We start from the raw sequence: 23,612 nt of genomic DNA on the forward strand, positions 1-23,612 counted from the left end.
CTTTTATCCACTGCTTTCCTTATCTTTTCCCTTTTTCCACCTCATTTCCATGCAGAAAGTTCTTGCTCTGTATTTTCTGAAAACTAGGAAATCAGACCGTCCGTTGGTGCGCCCGCCCGCGCTTCCTGGAGAGTGAGCGGGGAGCGTGGGTCCCCAGGGCGCTCTGCAGAACTTCCCGTCTCCCATCAGTGCACCCTTCCTAATCGCCCCGGCCCTTTCATCCCTGCGGAGCTGTCCGGCCTGGAAGTGAACATCCTGGCCTGAAAATTCGGTCCTTATTTTCTTTGGGGAGCCACACCGTCCCCAGGGGCTATTTATGAATCCAGAGCCGCTGGCAGAATCTGTCTCATGTTCAGAGAGGTCAGGCCCCCGGTGAGAAGAGCCACTCGGAGTTCATTTGCATCTTGTCCCCAGCTGGAAACAAAAGCCCCAAGGCCTGCCACCGCCTGCCACCGCCTTCCCTTCAGTGTTCACTTATTTGGTCCATTTCCTCTAAATGGAGGGTAGATTACAAGGACCAAAGAAGAAGAAGTCGGTTTCCTCTTTGTCCACGTCCTTGCCGCGCAGCCTCAGCCGGGTGGTAATGTGGACAGGTCATTGTTGCCCTGGGAGAAGGAGGAGCCTTTGAACGTGGTGTGGTCCGTGCCCTCCCTTTGGAAAGGTCAAGGCCACGGCTGTCTGGGTCCCTCTTGCAAAGGGTCTTTGAAGGCTGAGTCGTTTAGATCCCACCCACAGAATCAGCCCTCCCTCTCGGGCTGTGTCCAGTGAGTCACTCGTCTGTGTCCAGGTACTTCAAGGCAGATGGCAACAGAGAACTTATCAAAAGGCATCAGGAGCTCACAGGATTCCCAGGAAGTCAGAGAACCAGGCTCAGGGTCGCTGTCCAGCAGGAACGGCACCAGGTCCCCCTGCCAAATGGCTATGTGAAAACACAGCACTGTCATCGCTGGACGCACCCTGCGAAGGGCACTATGTGCCACGTAAGCTGCTGTCATTGCCGTCTCTGAGGACAGCACGGAGCAGCCACACCTGTTCCCAGGATCTGCCTGTGCCCGACTCTCCTACCCTGAGCCTCGACCTTAGAGTTAAGCTCAGGCAGAGTCTGGAGTCCAGGCCACTGCAAAAGAGACTGAGAAAGAAAGTTTCTAGCTTCTAATTTGAAAAGATACAGGCTTATAAAATGATGAATTCCAGAAACACGGAAAATGTGTTTAATGTAGCTGGGTACAGGGGCACACACCTATAATCCCAGCAGCTTGGGAGGCTGAGGCCGGAGGATTGTGAATTCAAAGCCAGCCTCAGCAAAAGCAAGGCACTAAGCAACTCAGTGAGACCCTGACTCTAAATATATATATATATATATATATATATATATATATATATTTTTTTTTAAATAAGAGGGTTGGGTGACATACCCCTGGGTTCAATCCCTAATACCAGAAAAAAAAAGGTGTTTATTTTCCAGTGTGATCCAAAAGAATGACAGACAGCCCACAGCCTAGGCTGGGCTTGACCTTGACTCTACATCTCAGGGAGCAGGAGCTGTCAGGGCAGCCAGAGAAAGACCGTCCACAGGTTTGCCCTGTCCCTAACGTCCCGGCTGTGACGGGGTAAGCTGCTCCAACTTTTACCACAGGTGCTTCCAGTCCTTGACTGAAGATCGTCCTGCCAGGGACTGGCCAGAGGTAGACCCTGGGTGACCTCTGAACTGTGCCTGCCACTCACAGCAGAGCTCCCGCACACCCTGGAAGAACCCCTGAAATCCAGGCTCCTCCGCGGTGCCCAGGGCCCCGCCTCCTTTCCTGGGAGAAGCGGCTGCTGTTGGACCCGCCGTGCTCTCTCAAGGATGCGGCCTGTGGACATGGAGGTGGGGGGGCGCCAGGGCGTCTGAGACAGCTCACCAGGGACTGGCGCAGTGCAGTGTCTTCGTGTTTCATTTCTTTTTCATTTTGGGGGGCACCGGGGGTCAAAGCCAGGGCCTTGAACGTGCCAGGCCAGAGCTCCAGCCCTGAGCCGCGTCCCCAGCCCTCAAAACCTTTGTCAGACCAATAAGCCCCTTCCCATCTCTTCCCGGACCTCTCTCTTTCCAGGATAAGGAATCTTATCGCCTTTCCTGTCCAGAACCCAGAGAGGCCTTTGTGGGCCACTGAGTGCAGGGTTTCTCCGTCCTGCTGTGTCAGAGGCACCTCTAGACCGTGGTCAGAAGAAACTTCCTGGCCGGGGCCCCAGACCGGCTCCGTCACTCCGGGGTGAGGCCCAGGGATCTGTCTTAATCAACCTCGGGGAGTCCATGTGCAGGTGGAAGTCCAAGGACCTGGGGTCTGATCCAGTCCCCTTGTCTGGTTCATGGGGACACAGAGGCCCTGGGAAGGGCCTAGCCTTGCCCACAGGTGTCACCAGGTGAGCGGAGCCTGGACTGTTCTGATCCGTGTCTCCAGTTCCCCACCCTGAGCTTCTGGCTCCTCCGGCAAATCATCTTTGTATCCCAATCAGGAGGCCTTGAAGGCAAACAGCAGAACAGAAAGGTGAAGACTCTGTTTACACCAAGGAGGGCCCTTCCGGGAAAGCTGTGAGATGTGCTCTCCCTTAACACAGTGTGGTCACCCCAAAGACCAGGGGCCACCAGGCTATGGAACCAGTGGTGCATGGTCACTGGAAGCAAAGTCCCCTAGAGTCCAGAAGAAGGGCACTGGCTAGAAGCCTCAGCAGCACTTAGTGTCCCCCATACGCCTCTCCTTGGGTACTCGCTCTGTCCCCTGGGGTGGCGTAATGTCCCCGTCCCCCAGGAAGGCTTTATTCGTGCAGCCCGGGCCTGGCTGCTCACCAGGGTCAGCTGGGCACTCTGGAGCTTGTGCAGGGGCCTAAGACCAACATGTCAGCCGCTGGCCCCCAGCCCTCGTTGGGACGCTGCCCTTGGGTTTCGATGGCTTTGTGCGTGAGCCCTGGAGCTGGAGCTGGACAGAAGCTCCCTACCTCCAGGGGCCCTCAGGGGGATCTTGTCCTGGAGGCTCCCACGTCCCTTCAGGTCGGGTCCCTGTGTGGGCACTGAGGTCCGTCTCGCGGTGCTGTGGGGACGGTGACTTGGCTCCGCGGTGTCTTATAACCTCCCAGGACAGCTGGGCTGCTCTCCTGCCCGGGGTGGCATGGCCACCTGGAGCAGAGGCCACAGGCTACCCCCAGGCTGCGCCACCTTCCACAGGAGCCACCTGGGCTGACCGTGCAGGGACAGCTGGGAGGGAGCCCGGGAAGTCACCTCCTCAGCGCGGGTCACGTCACCCAGCTTCTAGTCAGAGATGGCAGGAGAGGTCACGGGAGGGTGCGCGAGCTCGGGGTGTCCTGTTGGAGCCCCCCTCCAGCCGTGGCCCTTCCCCCTTGGGTGTCTGTCCTTCCCCTTGAAGCTGCCCCTGGGTCTTGTCCCCCAGCCCCGTTACCATCTCCTCCATTTTCCTTCACTTGTTTGCGGTCACACTGTTCCCGTGGCAGCTGGCCTCTGTCTTCTTCTGACCTTCAGATCCTGCCGGGCCTGGCGCACAGTAGGCGCACAGGGGCTTGAGCTGAGCGGGGGTGGGTCCTGGCCCCTCGTAGGTGCTCGCTGCGTGGGAGATGGAAGCGTCTGGCCGGGGCTGGGACGTTCACATAGCCACGTTCACATAGTTCACATAGCGGACCTTGTCCTCTGGCCACACTCCTCTCTTCCACCCTCCTGTGCTGCAGGAGGGTGGCCTCCCCGGTGGCTCTGCTCGGCTTGGACAGGGGCCTCGTCCAGGTCAAAGCGCAAGAGAACTAGAAACGGGCCCCCGAGGCAGAGGAGGTGAAGGGGGCTCCCACGGCGCCTTGGGAGTGGAGGGGAGGGGGCGGCCAGGGCAGCAGGAGGTCCCCAAGGGACGCCCGGGGGGAGCCCGGACAGCTCCTGGCACTGAGCCACTTGGAGTCAGCGGTTGACCCCCCTGCTGGGTCCCAAAGCAAGGTGATCTTTAATTATGCTCCTTCCTCTGCGCAAGGCCGAGCCCAGACCAAGCCCAACCCTGGGTCGGATCCCTGCGAGGAGCGCGGACGCCCGGCCTCTCAGCTCGCCTGGGGAGGCCCACGGAGCCTGAGGTCGGGAGGAGGGCCTGGACTCCCGGCCCACGGCCAGCCAGCCATAGCTCCCTAGGGAGGCCCCTGACCCCACCCCAGCCCCAGCCTCAGCTCCCTACCACCAGGTGGAAAAGACGGTGCCCCCTCCCCCCACAGCGCAGGTGGTAAGCGCTGAGTGAAAGATGACAGGAACCAGAAAGTGATTCCACCCCACGGTCTGTCAGTCGGGAGCGGGTAAGCCCACAAAGCGTGGCTCGTTCACATAGCCAGATATTACTTACCAATAAAAAGGAACGACACAGCCAGGCTCAGGGGCACGTGTCATGATCCCAGCCACTTGGGAGGCTGAGGCAGGAGGATCACAAATTTGAGGCCAACCTCAGCAACTTAGTGAGGCTGTTTCTCAAAATAAAAAATAAAAGGGCTGGGGATGTAGTTCCATGGTCGAGTGCCCCTGGGTTCAGTCCTTAATACCAAAAAGGAAGGAAGAAAGGAAGGGAGGGAGGGAGGGAGGGAGGGAGGGAAGAATGAGGACTGAGGGTTTCTTTGGGGGCTGTTGCAATGACGTGGAGTGACATAGGGTGACGGATACAGGACTTTGTAAATACACTAACCCCTCTGCGTTGCAGACTTTAAGAGGGGGAGTTTTCGGTATGAGAACTACATCTCCATAACAAAATACACACAGAGACTTGGACAGACCCGGGGAGCCGTGCTGAGGGGCAGGAGTCCGCCTGGCCGTGTCGCATTTCAGTGCCTCGTGTCCCTGGTACCGTGCCAAGGGCTTCGCCGTCTTGCTCTGCGTCGTAGATCTTATCCTCTTCGTTTTCTAAAGAAGATAAAATCAGAGAAATTAAGCAGCATGATCAAAGTCACAGGTCACCCGTTGGGTGGCCAGACCCGGATGCGAGCCCAGGCCCGTCTGACCCCAAGTCTAGACTCTTTCCTTGACCCCACGTCACTCTTTCGGTTCTGGGCTTCTGGATGTGAATAAAATGGCCTGGGGGGTGGGGGGATCTGGCTGTCGTGTGACTTAAACCCGTCCTTCAATAGCGCTCCCAGGGATCCCGCGGGAAGGCGGGCTTCTCTCCGGGGTCAGGCTGAGCGGACCTTCTAGGTGACGGCCTCCAATGATCCACCGTGGAGACGAGCCTCGGGTCCCTGAAGGGTGGGATCCAAGAATTCAGAGAGTGGCCAGGGGCTTTGAAGTCGAGGGTCTTGCTGGAGCTCCGACTCACCCGGGCTGTGTGATGTGGGGCGGTCACCTTCCCTCTCTGTGTAGGTCTCATTATCTAGTGAAGCAGGGACTTATCTCATTATCTAGTGAAGCAGACCCAGGAGGTCCTCGCTCATCCATCAGAGCTTCGCTGAGGCCCCCTGCCCGTGGCTCGTCCCTCACGAGGTGCCGGGGAGCGCAGAGTGACACGAAACAGGCGTCAGCCTTGCCTTTTGGAGCTTGGTCATAAAACGATCCCCAGTGAACAATTAGAGACTGTGGCTGTGAGATAGCAGCGGTGGCGGGTGCTGGGGTTGCGTAGACTGTGCCTTTTGAAAACCTACTACGTGCCAGGCACTCTTCTGCTTGCGGGAGACGTATTTTATTTGGGTGTGGCAAAGCTAACGGGCCAGAAAGGGGTGCCGTTTAAAAGACCGTCTGTCAGGGGGCTCAAGAGAAGGGGCGTCCTGCCAGGGAGGACCAGGGAGGGAGGCACCGGGTGGGTCAGGAGGCAGAGAGGCCGGGGCACTCGAGGGCCGGAGCTTTTATTGGGGTTACCCGGAGAAGGAACGGGTGGTACAGGGTGAATTCAGGGATGGGGATTTAGAGTCACTTTGCAGGCCCTGGGCTACAGGGACCTCCTGGCCTGCCCAGCCCTGGGTCCTGAGATGGCTTAGGGAGGGGGATATGGGTTGGGTGCGTGAGAGTTTGATGAAGGTGTGATCCCAGGCAAGCCGTTGGCTGTCCCTAGGAATCAGCCTCATAGGGGTCAGTCCCTCCCGGGGTGGGAGAGTTCTCAGAGCATCGTAACCATGGAAAGTGAAAACATGTGGAGCCCACACCTCCTACTGTGTGTGATGGTGACCCTGTCCTACAGAGGAGGAAACGGAGGCAAAGAGCTTGCCCAAGGTCACTGGGTGAGTTGGACGGGAGTCATTTGAACCTGTGGTCATGCCGCACGGTCCATGCTCCTAAGGACCCGTTCCTGGTCCCCCCCCCCCCCCCCCCCGCCAAGAAAGGGCTTGGTCTAGCTCTCGCCTGGAAACCAACCTGCAGGAGTGACCGTCAGCTGGAGCCGGTTCACCGAGCAGCTACCTGGACCGTGTTTTAGGCCTGCCGATGACGGGCTCCGACGGCGGGTCACTGAGCCGCACTCTCCAGGGGTGGGGGATGGGGGTAGTGTTTTTAAGAAGGTCCCCAAGTGACTCTTTTATTTTTTTCTCATTATGTTGAAATTGGCAAAGGTGAATACGCAGGTCAGAAGTCGGATGAGCCTTGGCAAGCGTGCACACAGATGTCACTGCTCCCCAGCCAGGACGGGGGCTCTCCTTCACCCTGGAGAGCGCCACGTGCCCTCCCCAGTCAACCCCCGAGAGATCACCGTCCTGAGTTCTCCCGGGGTCGACACCTGCTGCTTCCGCTCCGCAGAGCGTTTTTGAGATGGATGCCATTGCCGTGTGCGTCACCCCGTAGCTGAGGGGTGTGAGACTCTGGTGCTCATTCCTTCTCCTGTTGATGGACGTTGGATTGTTGGCAGTTTGAACCTGTTCTGCATACAGTCGAGTGTCATGTATGCCTCATGGTGGACATGAGTGACCGTTTCTCCTGGGTCAGCACCTAGGACCACCATGGCAGGGTGGCCCTAGGGGATCCGCAGCAGCCAGCCCAAAGCTGGCCCTTCAGGGGCCTTGGACTGACCCACTCCACTTCAATCCTTCTCTGCCTGTGACCCTATTTCAGCTCAAAAATGGTATTTGGTGATGTTATGGGTTTTTTAACTGTAAAAAAATTCAGATAACAAAAAAGGAACCATCTGAACCATCTTCAAGCAAAGTGTTAATTCACAGTCACGCTGTGGTCCAACCCTCACCACAGACCATCTCCAGAAGTTTGGTGTCTTCTCCAGCTGAAACTCTGTCCCTGTTCAATACCAGCTCCCCACGGCTCTCCCCACCCCAGTCCCAATGACCTCCGTTCCTCTCTGTGAACTTGACCACTCCAGGGAGATCACATAGGTGGAACTCATCCGTGTTTGTCCTTTTGGAACACTTCACTTGGCATAATACCTTCAAGTTTAATCCACACGTCACAATGTCCTTTTGTAAAGCTGAATAATATTCCACCATGTTATAAACCACATTCTGGACTATGGTGGGGCTTTTTGTTTGTTTGTTTGTTTTGTTTTGTTTTGTTTTTAAAATGGAGACAATTTTCATTGTAAGAAAAAGAAGAGTTTAAAACAAGAGGCGGGGGATGTACTGTTACCCAGCCCTGAAACTCTGCGGATTCCTCTCTTGCTTACCCAGGATGTGTTTGGCCATGTTCATGCCCAGGACCGTCTGAGCCCAGGAGATCTCAAAATGCAGGCGAGTCCACACAAGGCAGATCTCGGGTGCCTTTCACCACCTCCTTATCATCACAGATGCCTTGCGTGAGGAATGTCGCCAGTGCCGCCAGCCCCTGGCCCCTCCCATTGGGGCTGGTTCCCTGGTTGAGTCTATGAAAATCCTTTCTCTGTTTCTTTCTCCAGAACTGTTCATCCAGAGTCTGAAGAGCAGATCTCTTTGTTTATATTTCCCTTGGCCATTTTAAAACCCTATTTGTCACAGCTGACACTCTTTCCTATCAGATTAGAGAGGAAGAGCCTGGGGAATGTGTGCCGGGTGGGAAATGTGAGCCGAGGGCCACTCAGGCTTGGATCTGGGCACCTTCCCGGGAACAGGGAGCTGCCCAGCATCTCTCGGGGTAGGAACCCACCTGAGAAAAACAGATGGAGTTAATTGCCTGGGTGCCAAACCGCTTCAGAACAGCAAGCAAACAGTAAGGGCCTTCATCAACGCTCTGTGGCTGTGATTTGACAGTGGGAGCCTGTCTGGCCCAAGGCGGGAAGGTCAAAGGCACAGGTCACAGGCAGGGGATGGAAACGCGGAGACGCAGTGCACCCACACTCCAGCGGGGGGCGCTACGCAGCCTTGAGCCCCCAACGCCACGGGCCATTCCGCTTTCTTGGAACTTGCGAGTGGTGTCCGCTGGTCCCTCCCGGCAGCCTCCACCTGCGTGTTTTCTTAACCGTTGCACCTATTAACGTGGAAAGCCCTCGGTAAATATTTACCTAATAAATGTGCAAAGAATGAACGCCACCTGTTCGCTAGCTGCGAGTGAACCTCAGGAGACCACCGCCTCCTACGGCAGACAGCATCTCCTCTTCCCCAGCTCCTAGCGCACCGCCTGGTTCAGGGGAGGTCCCCAGACTTAAAAGGTGGCCACACCCTGCAATGTCCTAGCCCTTTCCAAACCCTGTGTGTCCCCCTCCCACCCTGGAGTTCTCCGCTCGCTGAAGCAGCGCGTCCTGTTCCTTCTTATTATGTGGATCCCTGGCATCCAGCACATGCCCGGCACAGAGCAGGAGCTCAGTGGAATGCACCCTGATTGTCGAACGATATTTAAGGTGCAATGCCAATTTTCCAACCCACTGGGGTCTGCCTTTTTTTCTTTGTCTGAGATATAAGAAGAGCTGGACTTCAGTGCCTTGTCGATCCCACTTTATTCTAGAATAGAATTCGCGAGTCCGTCTGGGGCTCTTCCAGGCAGGTTTATGACCCGTGTGTCAAGGTGGGAGCTGAGCCTGCATCAGGCCCCGGTGGGTCCCTCCTGCCGTCTCTGCCCGACTTCTCGTGCCTGCGTGTGTGTGAGCATTTCAGAGAGCACAGAAATCCAGGAGGTGCGTCCGCAGGCTGCAGACTGACTGACCCTAGATTGGCCTCTTGGACTCAGGGCTGGGGTCACGGGTGGAGGAGACTTGTTTGGCTTTGGGGGTTGGACAGACGGGGTTGGTCTCAACTCTCCCTCAGGCCCACTGTCCCACAGGATACGGGTCAGATGGGACACACTGTATCTGTACAAACTGTTGGAGGATCGGCTGGTGTACTCGCATACACGGTGACCTGAGCGTAACTGAAGCACCCCATTTTCCTGTGTCCTCCGTCCCCCAGTGAAACGTACCCTCTTAGGCTCGAGTTGCCCCCACAGCAAACCCTGAATGAAGGATTCCAGAGCACGCGATTTATCTGAGAGACACCAGGACCCTGGGCAGGTACCCCGGGGGGCTTAATTCCCCTGGGGCCAGTGCAGAGCGCGCCCCAGAGTTGCCCAACCCCAGGGCAGAGGGAGCCGGGGATTGACATGCCAGGCCCAGCCAGTGGGACCCTCCCGTGGCTCGGTGACACTCCTGGCCTGCAGCACAGGTGGCACTGTGAGTGCCAGCCTCTGGTCGAAGCTGAGAAGGCAGCAGCAGTTGGAAGTGAGCCCAGGGAGCACCGGGTGCTAAGAGGGAGGGGACCGGGCAGAGGCCCGAGGCCCTCAGCGCACCACCTGCCCGGGCACCTCTGCCCAGCACCTCTGTCCCCCCAGCCACCAGTGTCTTGCTAAGAGTCACTTGCTGTTCCTCCCAAACCTGTTTATGTCGGCTGCACGGTGACTTAATGAAACCAAGGTAAACGTTCGGTAATTTAAATGAAACTAAAGCGAAGACTTGTTAGGAGTAAATTGCTTTGAGAAACTGCTGTTTAATTAGGTCTCATCAAGACAACCACCCAAGATGGCGGCGGGAGGCAGAGCCACGCGGCTCTGGAAGAGCCCGGCCGGGAGTTCCTGGCGCTGGCTAGGAGCCTGGTTTCGGACCTGGGGTGTGTGTTCCGTGCCGTAACTCCCTGCGGTGGGCGTCAGTGGCATTTTATCGATTCTTGATGAAGAAAATGAGGACCGAAGAGGTGAAGTGAGCCCTCAAGGTCCTGAACTTAGGAGAGGCAGAACTGGAACCCGAGTGTCTGTCTCTGCCACACCCTCCCTCCCTCCGGGGACCTCCGGCTGCCACCCCTGGATGTCACACTGGAATCGCTGGAGCCGACACCCTCCTCCGTCGCTCCCTAGAATTCTAGACCCTTCTCCTCCCAGATTTGGGGGAATCCCTCACGATTTCTGTCCCACTCTATCGTAACTTCCCTCGACATTGCCGGGCCTCCGCTGCTTCCTCGTGGAAGGAACGGCAACATTCAGAACACCCCAAGATCACATTCAGAACACCCCAGGATCACACGGCCAGCCCCGCCCTTCCCCTTCTGGCAGAGATGACCCAGGAGACATTCTGCCCAATGTGGAGGGGAAGTGGGTGGGGGACAGAGCCCTGGCCCTGACCTTGGCTTTTCAGAGCCTCCAGAGTGGTCGCTGTGACAGCCACAGGGAGCAAAGTCCCCTGGACCCTCCGGCTGCGGGGCTACAGAGCCAGAAGCTTCCACAGCTGTCCCGAGTGCCCAGGGCTAGCCTCCTTCTAGAATCCCGTTTCTGGGGAAGAGGAAAAAGCGTTCCTTGAAGCAGAGCGGATTAACCAAGCCGTGAACAACCCTAGGCAGGCTGATTGTCTCCTTCCATTTTACAGGGACCCTCCCACAGAGGTGGCTGGGGGACAGGACTCTCCCCAAGGGCACTGGGTCAATGAGAGGTGCCTGCAGGCCTCTCAGGTGGTGCTTTTGAAAGGCTCCTCTTCAAATGAAAAATCAATCCGTGCACCACTGTGACCCCCAGCTCTCGGCATAGCCGTCCTTACCTTCACTGAGAGGTCTCGAGGAAACCTCAGTTGGCTGGTGGCTAGGTCCTTGGGTATCCAGACGGCCGGGTCGAGGAGGGCGTGGGCCTTGCTCCTGGCTGGTGTAGGAAGCACCCGCTGCGCTCTGTGCCTGGGGCGGAGAGCTAGGACAGCGCCCTCTGCTGGACGGAGACGCACCCACAGGCATGTGGCAGGTGGCGGGAGCTTCTCCAGGGGTGCGTGGGGCCCAGGTGTGGCAAAGCAGCTTAGGGGACACGCCTAGGAGGTGACAGGGAAACTGAGCGGGAAGGATGCGCCTAGAGCTGCCAAGTTGAAGGTGACAGAGCGTGTCCCAGGCAGCCTGGGCAACAGCAGAGGGGCAAATCCCAGTTACCCAAGGAGACGGCTTGGCCAGAGGGTGGATGGCAGCCAGTGAGGTGAGTCTGCAGAGGGGGGCAAATTCCAGCCCCAGGGGGCCTTTTGACTTTGCCAAGAAGCGGGCAGCATTTGACCCTCGGAGGAAGGAGTGGCTGGCTGAACCTGCTTTTCATAGACGGAAATCCAGCGGTAACTAGAAGGCACGAGATTCGGGTGATTTATCTGTGTGATAATGAGTCGTATTTCAAGAGTTTTCTGTGCATTTTCATGGGGCTTAAGTTGAGAGGCAAATTCTGTTCTTCAGTTTTAATTATGCAAAACCAAGAAGCGAGAGTTATTCTCTTCATTTGCATTGCAGAGAGCCGATTGGATGACTGGCCCTGCACCCAACAGTGGGGCTGAGGCTCCATAGATCACTCCTTCCTGGGGGGACCGGGGACTGGGCGTCCTGGCCCTCCAACTGAAAGAAGTCACAAGTTCCCAGCATGCACTTCTGCGGCACTCCAGCCACTGATGTCGGGGATGCCCACTCCGGCCGTCCCTTCCCGCCCACAGCCCCGGCTCCCCTTCTCCTGGAATCTCTTCCTGCCACCGTGTCCCCCTGTCTGTGTGCTGGCTTCACCCCCAGCCTCTGCACAAAGAAACGGGCTCCCAGACCTGCTGCCAGCTGCCCAGTCGTGGGCCAGCGGGAGGGGCCCCGGGAGAGCCCTGGAGGGGCCTGGTTCTGGCTGAGTGGCCGCGGGGCTCTCTTCCCCACGAGGCCTAGTTCTTCATTGATCTAAAGAAAACGTCGAACTACGTGGACTCCTGGGCTCTTTCAGAGGCTGCATCTGTCCTGTTCACAGCTGTGTCCCCAGGGCCGGGCACAGAGCAGGCGCTCAGCATGGACCTATGGAATGGACCCCCAACACGGATCTCACGCCAGGCCACCTCCCCCGGCACACATCAGGGAGATGGAGCGTGACCCCCGCCCTCAAGCATCTAGCGGTGGGAATCAATCTGGAGGTTGTCGGGGCTCAGATCTGGAAGGTCCCCAGAGCCTCATGGGTCGAGGGCCCCAGTGCGGCAATGTCCAGGGGTGGGGCTGACCTCATCAGTGGACGGATCCATGGGTAACTGAATGGACTCCCGGGAGGTGGTAGGAACTGAAGGTGGGGGCCGTGGTTGGAGGATCCAGGTCACTGGGGCATGTCTCTCGTCCCCATCCTCCGTCCCTCCCTCCCTGTCTGCTTCCCAGCTCCCTGGACTGACGGCTCTCCTCCGCCACGCCCTCCCGTCACGATGCTCTGCCCCCCTCAGGCCCAGAGCCATGCAGCCAGCCGACCTCGGACGGAAACCACGAGCAGAAATAACTCTCCCTTTCAGTCGTCCTCGGCACTTATTTTGGTCACTGTGTCCAAAAGCTGACGCCAGGTAAAGCGTTGGAGTGTGGTACCAGCACAGACGGGCAGTGACGAAGCCCGTTGTTTGGCATAATTAAATGTACTAATAAAAAAAAAAAAAGATGGGAGGAGAGAGACGCAGAGAAGGAAGGAACTTGCTGGTGCTAGAGGGAGGGAGAGCCAGGGTTTGGACCAGGCAAACCCTGAATCACTGAGCAAAAGATCCTTACTGCACAGGGCTTGGCTCTGGAAGCACTTGGCCTCCAACCATTGCCTTCCCCATCTCTCAGCAAGCAGCACTTAGCTGTGTGGCAAGGCCTCAAAGGAGGGAATTCCAAGGCACGATGGAGTCCAAGTCCCCAGGACCTAGCGGCTAGCTGTGTTGCATTTGGCAGCTCAGACAACCTCTCTGAGCCACAGCTTCCTAATCTATAAAGCGAGACTATGGATATGTGCCCTGAAAACCTCTGAGGTTCACTGTGATGATCAAGGGGGAACAGATACACTCCAAGCAGCCAGCTAACACAATAAGGCTCTGTGCTGGTTCCAAACAAAGAGAGAAGATGGTGTGAGCAGGTCAAGACACGTAAGTCGGAAATCCCGAGGTGGCAGGCGAGGAGAGACGGTGCTGTGGAATTCCTTCACATCCTGCTCCTTCCCCTTGGAGGGATTTCCACAGACTGTCTCCAGCTGTCAGCACACACACTCCACCCCGACAAGCATCCCAAACGTCCCGGCGTCTTGTCTTCCAATTTGCAACGTGGGTCTTGCTGCTCTGTATGCAGAGGAGGCGCCCGCGCTGCACACGCTGCACACGCTCACCACCGCGACCAAGCATTGGGGCTAAATAACGGTTTTCTCTTTTAAAATGCCAATAAGAGTTGGCTGGTGGGACGGTGACAGGCCTTGGGTACAGTATTTTGTTCTACAGAGAAAGCTGCTCAGGGTACCCACCCCCACCTGGTGTCCTGGCAGGTGACTTCCATCTATTCGATGTCCACCAGAGAGAGCCCTCTTTCTCGCCCTCTGGCCAGGAGAGGCCTGGCTGCTGGAGGAGGGGGGTGTGGACTCCCACCAGAGCATCTGGCCCTCAGGACACCGGGGACCTCGTGAGAGGGTGACGGAGGACAGGTCTGCTGGAGTGGTCCTCAGGAGGACCCCGGTCCTGCCCCTAGGGAGAAACCAAAATGGCAGGAGGAAAGGGGAACAGGTGCAGGCCTCCTGGCTCTGGGAACCTGGAGGGACCCCACGCCCCACCTCCCCAGATGGCCAGGGCCTGCACAGCTGGAGAGCCCCTGGCAGAGGTGCCCGGGGGCCTCCCCTCACCTGCTCAGCTTGCCCCAGGGCAGAGGGCCCATGACCCTCAGACAGCAAGGGACCCGGGAGACCAGCCAGGGCACAGCCAATGCCATGCGCCTGTGTCACTGAGCAGCAGATCCTCGCTGCAGGGCTATTGTCCTCCAGGTGTGTGCGGGGCTCGGCTCCTCTGCCTGCAGAGGCCTCCCCTCCAGAGCCGGCAGGATTCCTGAACCCTGCTCTAGGGCTGCAGAAGTCTCCCTTGATGGCCCAGGCGACCCGCGGCATAGACACTGTCACTTCCTACAAGCGGGTGAACGGCTGCGCTCTCTGAGCAAATGGAAATGGGCCGAGAGTCATCCGCAGGCCCGTCACACCCGGCAGCTCCAGCCTCGCCATGAATTATGCATCTGCGGCTCTGCCGGCTTTCCGTTTCTCAAGTGCTCCTGACAGACGAGGCCCTCCAAAGCCACGCAGGGTGTCTCCCGCGACGCCCCTGGACCTGGTGACCCCGGAGCGCCTGATTTAAGGAGGCCACCAAGAGCCGAAGTGCACGCCAGGGAACCAGAGGGTCCTCCACGTTTCTGTGTTCACGGTGAAGACCTGGCTGGGAGGTGTCCCCGGCCAGGCTGGCGTGGCAGGTGATGACAGATCCCCCACCCTGTCACCAAGCGACGACCTGAGCTGACGGCCGCTCTGCAGATGGAAGGAGGTCTTCCCTCCCCTCTTACTCCCCTTCCAGTCTTCTTAGGAGTAGAAGATGGCATTTCGGTTTGGGCCAAAGCCATTCACCACAAAGGGACCCCCTTCTTAGGAAAGGATGCCCCCTTCCAACCCCCCATTGTCGGCGGCCATAAAACCTCCTTAATAACTTTGCCTAAGATAAAACTCCCAGATCCGTAATTCACTCAAGACAGCTGACTCCAGAGACCTCGCTGCTGCGGTTCATCTTAGTTTTGTTTAATTAGAGCCCTCCCCTCCCCCTCCCCCTCCCCTCCCCCTCCCCCTCCCCTCCCCCTCCCTTCCCCTCCCCCCTCCTTCTCCCACTGTCCAGGTGATTGACAGAGAGGTGGGGATACCTGGTTATTATTCCTCGCTCCAGGTCCATTTTTTTTTTCTTTCCAATTTTACAGAGTCATTTGCTGGATAAGGCCACTTGGAAAACAAACGCATATTTTAATAGTTAATGTTGAATTTACATTCCCATCTCAGGTGTATAGGGATAATGATGTGGCAATTAAAGGCAAATATATAATTTCTAGTCATGACTAGGGATTACTCTGTGGAGTGAACAAGCGCTGACTTAGACATTTAACTGAATGTTAATTTTTTAAAGCTTCGGGGATTTTTTTTTTTTTTGACTATTGATGGATGATGGCTCAGTGCTTTCAAATTTCAGGTGGGGAAAAAAATCCCCTGATTTGGCACTTTATATAGAAAAGTCTTAATATTATGTCGTCAGTCAGTTCATTCACCCCGAGCACAGTGTGTCGATAAGTAACGCAGCGGGATCCCAGCAGTACACGCACAGGGACCCGCACGTGTGGACACGCACACACGGGAGCCGAACACATGCACACACACCATGGGAATGTGTTTGCAGGACAGCTTTCAGTGCAAATACACAAAAATAAACAGAGATGAGTTCCTACAGGGTTTGCTTCTTCATCTTCTTTGCAGGGTTGGGTTCTGGGGAGTGGACTCAGGGACACTTTACCACTGAGCTACATCCCCAGTTCTTTCTGGGCTAGGGATAGAGCTCAGTTGGTAGAGAGCTTGCCTCATATACATTAAGGCCCTGGGTTCAATCCCCAGCACCACCAAAAAAATAAATTAAAAGTACATTTTTCATTTTTTTTTTTTTTTTAATTTTTGAGACAGGGTGTCACTAAGTTGCTTCGGGCCTCCTATCTCAGCCTCTGGAGCCAATGGGATTGTAGGTGTGTGCACGACACGCAGCTTGTCTTCATCTTTAAACATGAGCATCTTGTCTTTGTGCAGACCTCCTCTGCTCTTGAGCCAGACCACCTGAATAGGTAGCCAAGCCCGTGGGGGTATATCTGGATCTGCCAGGTCCTTTTTCAGGTCTTGACCTCAGTGTGACCACTTGGGGTCTTATCATTTTTAAAGGGAACGGAGATGTCTCTGCTCAGACTCCTAACAGCCACAGGGGACTCTGTGTGCAGACTCTCCCTGCTGATCTGCAAAGCTGAGCAGGATGACCACGTGTGGCCTCCCCCACAGGCAATGGTCCCCGGCCTCTCTTGGCCTCTGGGCCTCCTAGACAGAGCAGAAGAGCTGTCTGCCTCCTTGTCACCTCCTCTCTACCTGCCACTCCTCATAAAACCCCTTCTGAGTGGGGGAGGCAGGGTTTCCTCCTGGCGATGGGATGCCAGGGGAAGAGGGGCAGGGCTGATCGAGACAGCCACGTGGCGGCTCTCCTTCTAAAACTCAGAGAAGCCACCATCTGGGGGACTTGAGGGAGGACCCACACCTCTGGTCCCATCTGCATCCTGGAAGACCAGGAGCTCGCCTGAGTCTGGAGAGAGAAACGCCTGCGTCTCTGGAGCTAGAACTGCGTATCGGGGTGATTTAACGCGACCTGGGAGCGCAGCAGGTCCTCCGCGGCAGGCCTCCTGGGCGCTCCCCTCTGCCGCAGAGAAGCCTGGGTCTTTGTTTAAATCCGTGACCTCTTCCTTCCCCCATTGACCAGGCAGGGGGCGGAGGGTCAGGGGCTGCTGGGCCAGATCCAGCTCCTCTGGACTCAGGCCCCGGCCACTCAGTGGTGTCTGTGCTTGTCCCTCTCTCCAGGGGACTCTGTTTCCCTTGGTGTTTGGAGGCAAACAGACCTAGGTTCTGGGGAAGGGAAGGAAAATCTCTTGCTGTCCTGAGTTCTATTTCCCCTCCCGGCCCTCAGCTCTGTCCCTGTTAACCGTGGACGACTGGAGCCTGGTCCCAACACGCAGAGCGCCCCCAGCTCCTGTCCCGCGCCGCGCTGCGCCAACTGGAGGGAGTTTCCACCGCAGCCAAGGTGCCAAGCGCGACCGTAACTCGAGGCAGTGGCCTGGTTTCCGCTCCAAGCCGGGAGGCGACGGGCTATTCATCCTGGTGACATTCCCTTTGAATCGCATCATATTTCAATCCTGTTAAGCTGCGGGCCGGTTGTTTACGGGTCTCCCTCCAAAAGCCGGACCTCTGCCGCACGAAGCCGCCCCTCGCTGCTGGCTCTGTGCCTTTACGGCGACAGTTGGCTTCAGCCTCCGCCGCTGACCTCCCCGCCCCAGCCCTCGGAGATGGAGACTCATAAACTCCCAGCTCCAGCTGCCTCTGCTCGCCCATCTGTCCACCCACCGAGCCAGGGGTCAGCGGGCCCGGTGCCTTCTAGTGGGAATGTGGAGAAGAGGAAGATCAGATGCATCTGGAGAAGAGAGAGGAGAGGGGAGGTGGTGAGGCCCACTGAAGGTTCCAGAATTCCCCCTGTGACCCTCCCCATGTCTGCCCTCTTCCGGTTCTGACCTCCCCGGCTGAACCGTCCATTCGTTCACTCAGAACATCTATGGAGCACCTCCCCCCTGGGCTGTGGTTGATGCCTCAGACACAGAGTGAACAGGGCCGAGGAGCTGGTGTCCTTGTCAATCAGTCCGTCATCTAGGAGTGGGATGGCCTCGGCCCGAGGGAAGCTGGGAAGCGTCAGAGTGCAGGAGGTGGAAACAGGCCGTCTGTGCTTTGAAGCCTGACTCCGCCATTTATGGGGAAATTCACTTCACCTCCTGGACCCTCGGTCTCCTCATCTGTACCACCAGGCTAATAATGGAACCATTCCTATAGGATTGTTGAAAGGACTCGATGAGGTTTTTTTGGCGAATTATAACCTTAAGAAATATTTGGCAATTGTTGGGTTTGTTATTCGATAATTCCTATTGTTATCTATACTCTAAAAGGCAAGCAGGAGATTTCAGGGAGTTGGGAGGCTGAGGCAGAAGGATCGAAAGTTTTAGGCCATCCTGGGTGACTTACGAGACTCTGTCTCAAAATAAAATTTAGAAATAAGGGTTAAGGATGTAGCTTAGTGATGGAGCACTTGCCTGGCACATCCCAGACTCTGAGTTCAGTTCCCAACATCAGATAAACAATAAAAAGGCAAGTGCTGGGTCCCAGGGGGAGATGTGGTAGGGGAACGTGCTTTACGGAGGAGGTCACAGAAGGTGTCCCCGACGATGACACACTTAGCTGAAAATTGGAAGTCAGCCCCCTACTCTCACCCTGAGGGTTGGCCACTCGCCTGGGCATCCAGTCTGCTAAGATGAAGTTGAATGGGATCCCTGTCCTCTCGTGGCTTTGGACAAAGAGAGGATCTGGAACATCTTTCCAGAATGTTCTACCATCAGGAGCACATCCCATTACTTTGCTGTACTTTGAACCACCAAATAAGTGAGTGACTGATCTGTGGCCCATGCAGAGATCGGAAGATGATTTGAGGTCTGTCTGCTACAGACTGGCCCTGGGGTGGGGCCCAGCAGGCTCTGTGGACCTGGAAGCTTCTCCTTGTCCTACTGAAAACTGACCATGAGTTACCAACTGGCTGGACCCAACACCCACTCCTGAGCGGCCAGCAAGGACACGCCCCAGGCTGCCCCCTGCCCAGCAGTTAGGTGAATTATGGAGAAGAATCCAGGGTTCAGGGGTGCAGGTGGGTGACAAAGGCCACCTCCCTCCCTGGCTTCTGCCTCCCTGTGCCCTGGGTTTTAGGGTGCTGTAACACCCCCAACAGCCAGCAGGCGCAGGCCTGGATTTATACAAGAGGGGTGATCCTGAACATCTGTTTCTGAGTCCTGCTTGTTTGGGGGAAGACAGTGAAAAACCTTCCAAGAGTCGCGTCGACACGCAGCACGCTATACATAATTCAGTTCTCCTGTCGCTTCGAAATTAATTTTGCATGCACGGGAGGCTTAGAGGGTGCTCACGCTGAGCAGGCTCCTGCTCTGTGAACCTGAGACCCCAGAGGGCCCGAGGACCACTCACTGTTCCCGATCCTCCTAGTATGGGGATCTGAGTGCCTTCTTCATGCCCAGAGGGTTGATGAGCACCCCCTGTACCCCGAGCCCTGAGTTAGGGGCAGCAGAAGCTCAGCATTGACCTCAAGCTGCTCATGGACAAGGAACTGCGATGCCACATGCTGAAGCTCCGTGTAGGCAGTGGGAGCGCCGAGCAGGGACCGGGGGAAGGACGCGGGCCTCCCAGACAGAGGAGCAGCCTGGGCCAGCGAGGAGGTGGGGCTGGGCCATGCTGCTGGGTGCCAAGGTCCATCAAGCCACAGAGGGTCCTTGTGACCCTGCTGAGGAGCCGGGCAGGAAGGTGCCAGGAGGGCAGCTGAGCAGGTGAGATCTGGCTGCAGCAGGCAGCGACCCCCGATGACCTGGTCCTCCATGGACAGCAGCATCGTCTGCCCCCAGCCCAGCGGCTCTCCCTCTTAAGCCTGCTTCAGAATCCTCCGGAGGGTCAGCGAAAGTGCAGGTGGCTGCCGGCCCCACGGGGGACTTTCCTCTTCCTTTTCTTCCTTTCTTTTTTTCCAGGGGGGGCGGGGAGGAGGGGGAGAACCACAGTTTTTAACAACAACATCTCTTTCCTCATGCATGTGTGTACCCACACACACAGTTTATGTATGCAAATATAAATGTATAATGTAGACCTATACGTACATTGATATAGACATTACTGTGTGTATTTGAGGTTTCCAGGATGAGGTCCTGGGACGTGTTTCCATGCGTTGCTAGACGGATGGTTTAGCGGTCACCATAAAGAAGCAAACTGACCTACAAAGTAGCAGAAATGGAGGATGCACAGTCTGGGAATCTCACGCACACCTGGAGGACTGTAGCTGATGGAGTTGGACCCCACGTGGGTCTTTTGCTAAGTCGGCAGATTTCAGCGGCTCCATCACACACAGAGTTTCTGATTGAGCCGGTCTAGGGTGGGGCTGAGGATCTGTGTGTCTGACAAGCTCCCAGATGACCCTGATCCTGGTGCCCCAGACTACACTTTGAGAACCACGGCCTGGGCACCCTGAAGTCCCATCTGGAGAAGTAGCATCCCCTACCACTGGGGGGAGAGGAAGGGAAAGGCCAGGAAACCAGGGACAGGAGCTGGGCAAATGCATCCGAGACCCACAGGGCTGGGGCTTCCGCCGGCCAGCTGTGCCCAGGGAGGAATGGCCTCCTCTTCACCACCCGGCACAGCTTTGCCGCCTGCAGAAACATCACCCGGGTCCCTTCTCACTTCTCCGCGTGGCTGCTGTCCTGGAGAGTGGAGAGCACACGCCACGGGCTTTGTTTTGAAATCCTGTTTCCCAGTGATTTACACTCTCCTCTCTCGAGGCTTTATGACCCATGAGGACGCCTCCTCCGTGGGCAGCGGCTCACAGCGCGGCGGCTTCGCGGGTCTCCATTCCTCCCTATTCCTTCCTCCCACCCCAAAACTTAATCATCCATCAAACACGTGAGTCCCCAGATTGTTGTTTTAAAGGGACCGAGACAGGGAGGTGCCCGTTTTTCCCGTGTTGAGGCTGAGGTCCTGGAAGTCCAGCCTCACTGTCCTGGGGACCGCGCTCTCTGCTCTGGTCCCTGGCTGCCTCCTGCTTGTCCCTCCACCTGAATCTCCTTGCACATCCCATCTCAGTGACCGCCACCCACAGGACCCAGCAGAGACCTGAGACCTGTTTCCCAGAGCACAGACCCATTAGAAGAGGGAGAAGGGGGTCATGGAGGTAGAGTTCTGGAAGATTCCAACCCCTCTTAGCTGGAATCTCAGGGGCACCAGATGGGCCAAGCCTTCCCTGGCCAGGTCCTTGAGACCTGTCTGGGTCCTGGCTCCTCCAGCACATTCTACCCTAAGTCTGCTCCTCGTCTCCCTCGCCGTGGCCCCTCTACCTGTAGAACAGGTGTGAATCTTCATCCGGAACCTACAGAGGTTTCCTGTCCACATTTGAAAGATTTTCCTGCAGCACATTCAGCTCCACTTTTAGCCGTAGCCCCCACTGGGCCAGGGCGGTGGCCACGTGCCCCGGTCGATGCAGATGGGAAGGGGACTTTAAAGTGCCCGGGGCTGGGGATGGGGCACCTGCTCCTCACTGCCATCTGCTGAGGGCTCCAGGGTCCCATCTGGCCCTGGGCTGGGAGCCTCATGGTGCTGGGCAGTCCAGAGGCCCTCCCGTGGCACATGGCAGCGATCCCACTGCCCAGCCTGAGGGGCTTCAGCAGGGCCCGCCTCAAATGCCCTCTTCTCCTCCAAAGTCACCCCTTGCTCCCCTTTGAAATTGTTCCCTGTACTTGTGAGACCCTCCATGAGGGTCAATAAGTTGTCCTGTGACAGAATCCATGTCCCTCTGTCTCGGTCACTAAAACATCACCTGCTCACAGACGGGCACCAGCCCGTTTGAGATCTCTGTTCCCAGAACCCCCCAAAGTGAAGCAAAAGAACAGGGCAGGCAGAGTCTGCTGAGTTGAAATGCAGAGAATGTCCAGACACCTGAGTCAGGTCTGGCAAACCCCGGTCCTGACAGTAGACAGAAAACGCGTCCCTTCTGTCCCCCCCCCCCAAGTCCTCCCGGAGAGGGGCAGAGAGAACGCGGGATGGGCCGGGGTCCAGGGTGCAAGGGCTTTGCAGGGGCCCTGAGGAGAGCCACAGAGGTGAGCCTCACTTCTCGCTGCTCTTCTCTCTCCTGGCTGGGACACAGCTGGAAAGAAAGCCCAGCATCTGACCCCTGGAGTCCCTCGGTGAGAGAGACAGAAGCCCTGACCCCATCCAGGATCGCGAGACCCTCCGTGGACAGCGTGGACACAACAGCGTGGCTGTCTCCGGGGAGGGCTGTCCTCGCTGGTAACCTGAGAAGGGAGGATAGCTCATGAACGTCAGGGGGACCCAGAAGGGTCCCTCTTGGGCTCCCTGCCTTGAAGGCTCAGTTCCCAGGGAGGAGCATGGGCCCCTTGCAAGGCCCTGGCAAGGAGCACGGAGCCACCGTGGTGCTCCCCAGCAGTGTGCCTGGCAGCGTGCCCGGCCTGGGCTGGACCCTCAGCAACGGGGAGGGACACACCACCCGGATCTTAGCAGCGAACAGATGCAGGGTTGTAGGTGACAACCGCGACCCCCTGTCGCAGTCACAGCCGGCACCGTAGGGGGTGAGGACGGACAGGAAGGCTCATTCGCATCGGGTGGTAGCAGCATTTAAGCTGAGACCCAACGGACAAGAAGGAACCAGCCGGTGCTGGTAAATGTTTAACTACATCCTTAAAAAAAAATAAGAGAAAAATAAAAGATAAAAGCCCTGATTTGTAGAATTTGCCAGTTTCCGTGGCGTGCGTCCTCCCAGCGTGGCAGGCTCCACGCGCTAACCTGACGTTCTGGGAGAAGTCGGCTGGTGAGCGGGTGTGGGTCGGCTCGGCGCCGATGAGAGTGGGCCACACAAGATCTCGGGGAGGAGCAGGCCAGGAACAGGACGTGGCCAGGCGGGGAGAAGTCTGTGCCCCGAGGACAGAAGGAGGTCGGCGTGGCCGGATCACCCCGGGCAAGGGGTCCACAGAGGCCAGGTCACGGGCGTAGGAGGGAGTTGTCATGATACTCCTGGAAACCCGTCAGGCAGTGCCTGTGTCCTGGGGGGCACTACCAGGGATGTCCCTGGGAAGGGGAGGCCTGGCCCAGGTCCTTGTTGAAGTTTGCTGTCACCCAGTGAGTGGAACAGAGACTGCGCTCCCTGCCCGGGTTCCCTACCAGCCTCCCAGGGCCTGAGGCAGGCATCTGTTTACCACCGAGGAGAATCCAGTATTTCCACTGGAAAAGAAAAAAAAATAATTATATCTATATATATATGTATGAATTAGTGACAAATGTGTCCACAGACCCGCCTCCTCTGGGAAATGTCACTGGGACAAAAGTTGAGCGCGTGCGCCTGGCTGGTATCCAAAACTCCCACGTGTGTTGGCCTCGGGGCTCGAGAGCCCAGGGAGACGTCTGACCGGGAGGTGCCCTTGCACCTGTTTATTCCGGAGAGGAACCAGGCAGAAGGGGGCCGAGCACCAGGCCCGCGCTGGCATGGGAGAAGGCCCCGCAACCGTGTGAGGTGGCTCGGTCCGTCCTGGGGGAGTCTTGGGGACAGTTCTCGGCCCCCATCCCTGTTCTCCACGGGGAACCTCAGCCAACCAGAGGGGCCGCCGCAGCGTGAGCTGGCTGCAGAGGAGGGCCCTGTCCCACCAAGGGGCCAGGGAAGCCGGCCGTTCCCCCTGCTCATTTACTTATGGGTCTTTTCAAAGGACGTGCCCCCGCCTTGTGAGCGTGTGATTTAAGACGCGGTCGTCGGTGTGACTTCTAGAACCCAGAGCGCTGTCCTGCAGCCGCAGGCCACCGGCACCTCCTGTCCAAAGGAGGGGCACAGGGAGAAGGCAGAGCCCTGGCCCCTGGGCCTTGCAGCAGCGAGACCTGGGCAGTGCCTGCCCCCCGCAGGGCCTGCACCCACCGTCTCTCTCTCAGCATCTCTGCTCCGGGAGCCTGGACCTGGGGAGTCCCCCTCCTGCCCTCTCTGGAGCCTCGGTGCCTGCCCTGTCCCTGGCCACTGAAGTGCGCCTGGCTCTGGTGGCCTTTCCCCAGGAACAGATGGGCCAGCTGTGAGGCTGGCGCTGGGCGACGGGGCGAG

The 23,612-nt window shown here is 57.3% G+C and overlaps 1 protein-coding gene across 1 annotated transcript in view; it reads left to right on the forward strand.

Annotated features, from left to right (window-relative positions):
- Kazn (kazrin, periplakin interacting protein) overlaps positions 1–23,612 on the forward strand; it is a 331,789-nt gene that overhangs the window by 54,837 nt on the left and 253,340 nt on the right. The window lies entirely within an intron of this gene.

This window comes from Urocitellus parryii, chromosome 11, assembly GCF_045843805.1.
Source record: "Urocitellus parryii isolate mUroPar1 chromosome 11, mUroPar1.hap1, whole genome shotgun sequence".
Taxonomy (NCBI): domain Eukaryota; kingdom Metazoa; phylum Chordata; class Mammalia; order Rodentia; family Sciuridae; genus Urocitellus; species Urocitellus parryii.